Below are 10742 nucleotides of genomic sequence, written 5' to 3' on the forward strand. Positions count from 1 at the left end.
TCTAAGTCTCCCCTATCTCTCTATACTCTTTTATTCCCGTTTTCTTTCAGGGCCAACTTCTATAATAATGTATCTTGTATGTTAATATTTATTTTTTTAGTTTTTAGAATATATTTACGGTAGTTAATTGTGATATATATGTTCAGGTGGTGAGTTAATGAGAATCTGTGTGGCCATTGTAAAGGTGTCAGTGTTTTAGTGTGGGGCAGAGGGGGGAGGATACACACACACACACACACACACACACACACACACACACACACACACACACACACATATCAAGAAGCGCTCAACACACTGACCCTTTCGACTCTCACTGACCATCACCACGGCCTCATCTGCAAATTTGGTAAGAAGCTTCTACACCATCCCCGACACCGGCCCCTACTACCACCTGAGATCCCCTGTCCGAGAATTGCTGTTCGACACCACAACCGCATCCAGCCCATACGTGCACGAACTGATCGCTATAAGAACAGCCCAGTCCCAACCATTGTAAAAATTATCAATAACATGTAATAAATCAGTGTATTCACTCCCAGTAAACACTGCTCCCTACACTGTCACTATGTTGAAATGAACTGTAGTTTGAGCTGATCCCCATCTAAGTTACTATATGTCTTATTTGTGTCACTTATGTCACTTGTATATTATTTGTAATTCCTAACCCATTCCCCAAATATGTAACTGTATATTTTCAGCCTTCTGGCTGCCAAGCTCTTTCAATAAACCGTTAATTATTATTATTATTATTATTATTATTACACACACACACACACACACACACTAGGCCTAGGGTATATAATATGTGTGTTGGAGTGTCATGTGTCTGTAAGTGTATCACGTGTGTGTCAGAGTGCGTCATATGTGTTACTAAGCTGAGTCAAGTGTGTGTTACCAAGGAGTATGAGTCACATGTGTACCCTCAGCCTGGTCCCTATACCACTGCCAGCCACCCTAAGCCTACCCGACACAGCCTACCCCACCCCACACCACAACCATTGGCACCATCATTTCCCATTATCACCCTCCTTCATCACCATCCTCCACCATTCTCCTCTCCCTTCTCCCTCCTTCTCCACCTCTCCCTCTTTCTCCACCTCTCCCTCTCTCTCCCCTCGTCTATCCTATTTAAAAACTCTCCCCATCTGTCTCACTAAACCACTGCATCTCTTCTCCCTCCCTCCCTCCCTCCCCCCTTCTTTTTCTCTCTCCCTCCCTCTTTCCCTTCTCCCCTTACACCCTCACCTCACTCCATCCCTCCCTTAGGCCTATGTACCCACGGCTGCCCACTCTCCCACGGCCTCCCTCCCTCTCACTCACTTTTAACCCCACAGACAAAGACCCTCAGCACTAGTCACACAAGGCTGATATTACTGTATTTTGTATTTACTCGAAGTGTTCAATAGTTTTTCCCGAATAAATTTTGTTAATAAAGTTTTCCAAATAAACTTTTTTTTTTCAATTAAGTGTCGGGTATATGTGAGTGTTATGTGAGTTTTATGTATTATATGAGTAAGCTGTTTGTAAGAATCATAAGTTAATCCTACGTGTGGCACTTAATCCCATGTTTGGCACCGAATCCGACGCCAGACAGAGTGAACCTGACGCCAAACAGATGGTGTTGAGTTGTATTGTACCTGTAGGTTGGTGGTGGTGAGAATCCTACCCACACACAACAAGTCCATCTGCCTCCATCTGCTGAGAACAACACACACACACACACGCCCACCTCACACCCACACATCCTTACCAATGTCAGCGACAGACTGCCTCCACGGCCTATCAACAGAAGTACTCTCTCTCTCTCTCCTCTCTCTCTCTCTCTCTCTCTCTCTCTCTCGCCGTCTTTGTACTGTAACTGTCAGGCTATAATGAACCTGGGATGGTAGGATACCAGAGACTACAACCTGACACACACACACACACACACACACACACACACACACACACACACACACACACGTCTTAAGGTGGGTCACTGACAGTGGTGGGTCAATGGTGGGTTACAGAGGGCTGGGGTCCATAACGTTAGGTGGACTAGACCTGTAGCTGTGAGAGGGTCAGGGTGTGTAGTCCAGGCTAGGTGGTGACTATCCTCGGCCACAGGAGTACTGAGGCACCAGAGCCAGGCCGGAGGTGCCACCACATCCTTTAACTAGCAGGAAACAGCTGGTCGTTACCCGGGTCTCTTAACGACCTTCTCCTCAGAGACGTAACCTCGACCAAGGTCTCTCTCACAGGTCCACGTCTGGGCGACCTGATACTCACCCACACACGCTAAGACACCTCCACATGGGGTCAACCACGACATATAGACTGATCAAGGCGGAACAGCAAACGATGTGTGGGAACCAAATATCAACGTGGTGTTCTCCCGTGACCTGAATATGACCGCTCTACGTTTTCTTTATGGACGGTGCAGCAGTTTCCCGGGTCTAGATAATGGTGTCACGGAATAATCATCTGTTTCATGGTATTGTCTCTTTAGTGTGGGACCCGAACGAGAGAAATGGTGCAGTAATTGGCCACTTTGGCACACAGAGTCCAGAAATGGTGCAGTAAATGGTCACTTTGGCACATTAGGTACAGAAATGGCCTTTAAATGGTCAGAAACACAAGAGAAATGGCCTCCATATGGCCTCTGTTCTACCTCAGCTGAAGAAATGGCCTCCCAATGGCCTCTGTTCTACCTCAGCTGAAGAAATGGTCTCCAAATGGCCTCTGGAACACCTCAACAAGAGTAATGACCTCAGAGTATCACCTGGTCGCGGTGATATATCAAGTGAAACGACTCAAATAACCTCAATCACGAACAGATAACTGTCGTGCACCGTCCTGGGAATCAAAGTCTCCAAATAACATACAGTAAAGTCACGAGAAGCTGTCGTCTACCATCCTGGAAATCATTAAGTACTGTGGTTAATACTGGTGCATCAGCTGGCGGGGTGGTCCCTATAATCACTACTACCACTACTACCACCACCATCACTACCACTACTACCACCACCATCACTACCACTACTACCACCACCATCACTACCACTACTACCACCATCACCACGAGGTTACAGCAGGAAATTACAGCATTATACAAGGCTGAATTACAGACCTGCGCCAAGCTGAGAAGACTACGGTATGTATGTTTATATGTGTGTGTGTGTGTGTGTGTGTGTGTGTGTGTGTGTGTGTGTGTGTGTGCGTGATCATCCTCTGGCATTGTTTCTGAACTAGATTTAGACATCATCTGAGTGACTGTACTACAACACTTCGAGATGGTTTAGTTATTTAAATCTGACCAACACAGCATCGTATAGTACTTGTGGTCCAAGCAAAGGTGATGGTACAGGCTTGGAGGGAGGGAGGGAGGGAGGGAGCAAATGGGGGAGGAAGAGTGAGAATGAGGGTGAGAGAGAGGGAGGGAGGGAGGGAGGGAGGGAGCAAATGGGGGAGGAAGAGTGAGAATGAGGGTGAGAGAGAGGGAGTGAGGGTGAGGGAGGGAGGGGTTCAGTGCACCAGGGAGAGAGAGACACTGAGACAGTAAGACAGGAACAAGCGTGGTAGTGGTGTTCGCACTCTAGGTAACACTCCAAGAATGTCGTCACGACCACCACCCGACCACCCACTTCATCCCTCCCCCTCCCTACTCCACCACACCTCCCAATCCCTCCCTCCAAGCCCCCTACCCTAACCCCTCTCTCCACACACTTGTAGGTAACGCCTCCCAGTCCATCCCCTCCATGACAAAATCTGAAATGAGTGCCTCTGTAGTCTACTTTTCCTCCAATTTTACCCTCCGCTGACTCGCATGAGGAGTGTGCTAAGTCCCTGACACGAGTGGTGTGAACGATCTCATTCAGCCCACTCCACCCTGCACCAGCGCGCCCACGCACACACACACACACATTCATACTGTCCCCCTACATACCCCTCAATAACACCCCATCACCCCACCTGCGCACCCTATCTCCCCCACCTGCGCACCCTATCTCTACCCTGCACCCTATCTCCCCCACCTGCACCCTATCACCCCCCACCTGCATGCCCTATCACCCCACCTGCGCACCTATCACCCCACCTGCCACCCCTGTCCCCCACCCTGCATGCCCTATCACCCCACCTGCGCACCCTATCACCCCACCTGCGCACCCTATCACCCCACCTGCGCACCCTATCACCCCTTACAACCCCCCCCCATCCCCCAACATCTCAGCATAGGCAGGTAGGGATCATGACCCTTGCAGAAGAGTCATCGGAAGTCGTGAGAGGTGACCTTACATGGCATCGGGGTCAAAGGTCAAGCTAACCAGTTACGATGATTGCCCATTACCTGTTGTTGTGCAAATTGCGTCAACCGGAAGAACTACGTGTTTATCTGGCACCAATAGGGGCGTTATTTGGGTACTTTAACGTGTGTGAGGAAAAATCTAGTAAGGAAGATTCCCAGAGACGGAAGAAGCTTACCCCTTATCAACAAGGAAGAAAGGGGTGAGGGGCTCTGCAAGGTTCGGTATGACAACCCTTTTCGTTCGTATATTATTTAATGAATAGTAGAGAAGGGAGTCTGGGGTGACGAGAGCAGAGAGGCCCGATGGTGGTGGTAGTGGTGGTGGTGGTAGTGGTGGTGGTGGTGGTAGTGGAGGTGGTGGTGGTAGTGGAGGTGGTAGTAGTAGTAGTGGTGGTGGTAGTAGTGATGATGGTGATAGTGGTGGTAGTAGTAGTGGTGGTAGTGGAGGTGGTAGTAGTAGTAGTAGTGGTGGTGGTAGTAGTGATGATGGTGATAGTGGTGGTAGTAGTAGTGGTGGTAGTGGTGGTAGTAGTAGTGATAGTGGACCACTAATAAGCCTACAGGACGGTGGACGGTGATCAAGAACCAGTCTACAAATAAAGAGACTTTCAAGCACTTCAAAAACAAGACTATTTTTTTTTTTAGTCTTAACGTGAGTGAAACTTCTTACAGCTCTGGGTCATTGTATAAAGGTTACCAAAGGTTGAATACCTCTAAGGTTTACTCTCATCTAACAATATATTTTCACATTATTAAACTCACAATAAAAGTACGTCACCATACACAATATTTATGTAAGTTTCACTATATTAAGCTGACAATAAACTCACGTCACCATACACAATATTTATGTAAGTTTCACTATATTAAGCTGACAATAAACTCACGTCATCATACACAATATTTATGTAAGTTTCACTATATTAAGCTGACAATAAACTCACGTCACCATACACAATAAGCTTCACTATATTAAGCTCACAATAAAAGCAGAATATTTCGGTCATCTCTCGTCCCTTGAAGTTGAAACCGAAATACCGACATTACATTCAAGACTACAGGATGTCCTCAGGATGTCTTATAAGGAGCTACATAATCCTCAAAGGTTAAACAATCCTTATGGAGGACTACAGAACGTTGAATAAGGATCCTGTAAGCCACATGGTCCCTATGTCAGTTCAGTGCCTTCAGGACCCTCCCCCCCTCCCCCCCATCATCCTGTAATGAGCCTAGACCTTCTTTTCCTCCTCCGTCATCCTCCAGCCCTGTCCACACACACACACACACACACACACACACACAGAGGAACTGGGGGTGTGACGTGAAACTCTGTGTACCTGAGTAACTGTATGTGTGACCAGCCTTTGACCTCCATGTAAATGTCGCCTTAACCCAACAGAGACTCCCTGAGTTCACCTCCACCATCCTCACATACAAACACACATCCTCACTCACACACACTCCCACACACATACATACATACACACACTCACTGATACACTCACACACATACATACATACATACACACACACACACACACACTCACACACTCACTGATACACTCACACACATACATACATACACACACACACTCACACACACTCACTGATACACTCACACACATACATACATACACACACACACACACACTCACACACATACATACATACATACCAGCCCCCTTCCACTGACTTAGTAGAGGAATTTGACGTAGCAAAACGCCTGGACAAACTAAAATTAAAACGCTCTACCACCCCATTGACTTACCAATGAAACTATTCAAGGAGTTCTCCCGGAGCTTGCTAAACCCTCTGCTCCATCATCAATGCTTCTCTCAGTCAAGCCAGATGCCCAGCTGACTGGAAGACCTCTTATGTATCACCAGTGCCCAAGTCAACCAGCCCACAATCCTAAATCAGCTACGACCTATTGCAATCACCCCAATACCCAGCCTAATCTGTGAAAGTTTTGTGTTTGACTGGGCTTATGCTGATATTGCAGAGTCGTAGACCCTCAGCAATTTGGCAACATGAAAACTTCCTCCACCACTCACTGTCTTGTCAGCTTTCTCGATTACATATACCGCCATCTCGAGAAACGAAAACGTCTGTAGCTGTCGCCTTCATTGATTTCACTAAAGCGTTCGACCTAGTCGACCACAATATAATCATAAACAAAGCTATTGACAAAAGCACAGACTTCCTCAGTGACCGACGCCAAGCTGTACCTTCCGAGGGCTGTCTCCTTCAGTCACTCACCTGTGGCGTCCCCAAGGCACCAAGATGGGACCACTCTGCTTCCTTATGCTCATCAATGATGCCCTAAGAAGCCCTGCTCGCTGGAAATATGTCGACGACTCCACCATTGGGATCAGCGTCAACAATTCCGCTCCCAACTATACCGCCCTTCAGGATTTATTGAACAGTCTCAAAACTGGGCCACCAACAACCATGTCACCATCAACCATACCAAGACAATGGTTATGCACATCAACCTCTCCTCCGACATTGTCCCACCTCCTTCCATTACCCTAGGTCCGAACACACTCCAGGTTGTAGATTCCCAAGCTCCTCGGCGTCACCATAGACAACAAACTAAATTGGAAACCACACGTCAGTGAAGTTGTCAAATCCTCCAGTTTCCGTCTCCACCTCCTCCGCCGACTCAAGTCCCTCAGGTTCCTGCACCCAGCTCCTCAGTGTTTACACAACATTCATACTTCCCAAGCTCACCTATGCCTCCCCACCTGGTCTTCCTCCTAAATGCCACACAACGTAAACACCTAGAAAAAGTGCAAAAGAGGGCATGCAAGATTATTCTCTCCCTTCCTACTCACATATCAAGAAGCGCTCAACACACTGACCCTTTCGACTCTCACTGACCATCACCACGGCCTCATCTGCAAATTTGGTAGAAGCTTCTACACCATCCGACACCGGCCCCTACTACCTGAGATCCCTGTCCAAGAATTGCTGTTCGACACCACAACCGCATCCAGCCCATACGTGCACGAACTGATCGCTATAAGAACAGCCCAGTCCCAACCATTGTAAAATTATCAATAACATGTAATAAATCAGTGTATTCCTCCCAGTAAACACTGCTCCCTACACTGTCACTATGTTGAAATGAACTGTATTTTGAGCTGATCCCCATCTAAGTTACTATATGTCTTATTTGTGTCACTTATGTCACTTGTATATTATTTGTAATTCGTAACCCATTCCCCAAATATGTAACTGTATATTTTCAGCCTTCTGGCTGCCAAGCTCTTTCAATAAACCGTTAATTATTATTATTATTATTATTTATACTCACACACACACTCACACACACACACCTCCACACCCACACACCACCACTAAGGCCGTACACCTCCCTCGGCTAGCGGTATCTACACTATAGAGACACTAACCCGACAACTTCCTGGACCAACTGACCTGTCTGATCTATTATGACCTCCTCTGACACCACTCCAGTTGACCCCATGACCCCTCACACGTCGAAAGAAATCCTCGACAGGTTAGGTTCTAAATGACATACAGAACCACCAATACCTCTCAGGATCATCAAGTAACAGTAGCTTGAAGGATCTTTATAATAAACAACATCATTAAATCGGTACAGGATGGCTTTAGTGTGTATAGGAGTTTAGGAGAGCGACAACAAACAGCTCTACCATCACGGAGGTTCACGGTGGTAATGAGATCTAAGGTCTCAGTTTCCTTTATATATAGAGTCAAGGAGGTAGTGAAGCCAGCCTAGAGGGAGACATCAAAGAGGCGCCCCGGTAACACAAGCAACAGGCGCGGGGGGTGGGGGCAGGAGTGGGGAGGAGGGAGCGGTGGGGAGGACGGTGGGTAGAGGAGGGAGAGGGTTGTCTACGCTGCCCAGACCAGATCACGAACCTCACCCCACATGACCAGAAATAACCAGATGGTAGAGTATACAGTGATACCTCTATTTAACGGACTATATGAAGAGAGTCCGTTATATCGAGGGTTCATTAGATGTGAAACTTCCATTTAACGGATAAGGAGAGATAAATTCCGTTATGTGGAGGTTTAACTGTAATCCGATGATTCACCGCTAACGACCAACACTCAACTTAAATTCTGAGAGTGAGTGACTACCACACACACACACACACACACACATTACTCAGCCATCATCCGCCACTGTATGAATGAACACGTGGATGAGTCAGCCTCGGGAAGGGCCTAATGGTCAGCCTCAAGACGAGTGGTTAGTCGGTAGGTTAGGTTAGGTTAGATCGGGGGCCTCATTCAGCCTAGCAACACAAGTCGCTCCTCACAACACAACCCTGATAACAACCACCCCCTACAACCAGCGCCCCCTTATACAGAGAGAGAGAGAGAGAGAGAGAGAGAGAGAGAGAGTCTGGTAAAATCATAAGTCACACACAGGGTTCCACTGCCCAGACTACGTTACCATACTTACACAATATTATGTTTTAGTGCCAAACTACAAAACTTTTCCTGTATCGTGTAGTGTGTCCAGTCTCTCCTGTACTACAACTACACTGTACCTTAAGTAGTGTGTTCAGTGTTCCCTGTACCACAACGACACTGTACCTGTGTAGTGTGCCCAGCCATCACTGTACCTGTGTAGTGTGTCCAGCCATCACTGTACCTCAACCACACTGTACCTCGTGTAGTGTGTCCAGCCATCACTGCCTCAACCACACTGTACTCGTGTAGTGTGTCCAGCCATCACTGTACCTCAACCACACTGTACCTCTGTAGTGTGTCCAGCCATCACTGTACCTCAACCACACTGTACCTCGTGTAGTGTGTCCAGCCATCACTGCCTCAACCACACTGTACCTCGTGTAGTGTCCAGCCATCACTGTACCACAACCACACTGTACCTCGTGTAGTGTGTCCAGCCATCACTGTACCACAACCACACTGTACCTCGTGTAGTGTGTCCAGCCATCACTGTACCTCAACCACACTGTACCTCGTGTAGTGTGTCCAGCCATCACTGTACCTCAACCACACTGTACCTCGTGTAGTGTGTCCAGCCATCACTGTACCTCAACCACACTGTACCTCGTGTAGTGTGTCCAGCCATCACTGTACCACACCCCCACTGTACCTCGTGTAGTGTGTCCAGCCATCACTGTACCTCGGGTCTAACACAAGCAGAGTTCTGTTGTGGTTGATGATGTTCGTCAGGAGGTCGACAGCCTGAGGTCCCCGACGCCAGTACTCGTCTACAGGCGAGAGGGAAGAAGGACCTTTGTTCCTGAGTCTCTCCCTGCCTCAGTCTCCCTCACAGATAACACCCTCAAGGACTCACCCACGCCCAGGACTTGTCGCAATACACCGCGGAGCCCAACAACACAACACCAATAACTACAACACTTGTTACTCACTGGCCACCTAGTGTGTTACAGGCACCTAGTGTGTTACAGTCCCTCACACATAAAAGAGATAGCATCAACGAGTCATTCAAACACGACACCCTATCAACAACACCTCTTTACACAGGTGGTCAGGCTGTCACTATCGCAGTACACACACACAACAGACCGCGGCACTATATCACTATCAGTCACGGTGGTTCCAAGTTCACCAGTCAATAATAATCCGTTGTGTTACGATGCCGTTACAAATCTGTTCTTGTTACCACCAGGAGGGCGTCACTAACACAGGAGACGCCTCACACTGGCTCACTACACCAGAGAGACTCACCGTCACCAAGATAGTATCACCAACAGTCTCTCATAATGTCACTGGAACTGTGGTGTCGTGGTGCACTATACACACACACACATTCACCAGCACTACACCATCCTCACCTACACACACGTGGTCACTGCAGAACACGAGGTACAACACGGTGCACCAGGAGTAAAACACAAGTACAGGAGGACACTACAGAGAGCACGAGACGCTCTACCACACACAGCCACGATTCAATGTGTGTGTGAGGGAGGGAGGGAGGGTCTTCTGTCTGAGGGTCCATGTGTGAGTACGCCGCCCCCACCACCACCACCACCACCCCTCACTCTCCTTCCCTCCCCGTTTCTCTCCCTCTTCCCTCTACCCTCCTTTCTCTTCTACCTCCCTCTTTCCATTCCTTCCCTGTCTCTCTCCCTCCCCCCCTCTCGATCACCTAACCTAACCCAACCTAACCTAAGCTATCCTAACATAACCCACCCAAACCAACCCAACCCTAACCTAACCTCACCTAAGCTACCCAAACCTCACCTAACCTAACCTAAGCTACCCAAACCGAACCTAACCGAACCTAAGCTACCCAAACCTCACCTAACCTAATCCACTATCATGTTGAATGAGCCTTCTACCCCCTGGTGTGATATACAGCCCAGACATGATAGTCGTATTTACCTAAAGTCTTCTCCTGTCAGTTCAAGAGTGTGCCTAATCCTCTTTCATACTACGACCCCGTCACACCACTCTT

At 47.9% G+C, this 10742-nt stretch overlaps 1 protein-coding gene across 1 annotated transcript in view; it reads right to left on the bottom strand.

Moving 5' to 3' along the window:
* Positions 1 to 10241, bottom strand: part of LOC121858554 (uncharacterized serine-rich protein C215.13-like) — a 79207-nt gene extending 68966 nt beyond the window's left edge. Inside the window, exon 1 of the mRNA XM_042355044.1 lies at positions 10117 to 10241. The gene's annotated coding sequence lies outside the window, so the exon portion shown is untranslated. The remainder of the gene's footprint in view (positions 1 to 10116) is intronic.
* Between the last annotated feature and the right edge of the window lie 501 nt (positions 10242 to 10742).

This window comes from Homarus americanus, unplaced genomic scaffold (genome assembly GCF_018991925.1).
Source record: "Homarus americanus isolate GMGI-L3 unplaced genomic scaffold, GMGI_Hamer_2.0 scaffold74, whole genome shotgun sequence".
Lineage (NCBI taxonomy): Eukaryota > Metazoa > Arthropoda > Malacostraca > Decapoda > Nephropidae > Homarus > Homarus americanus.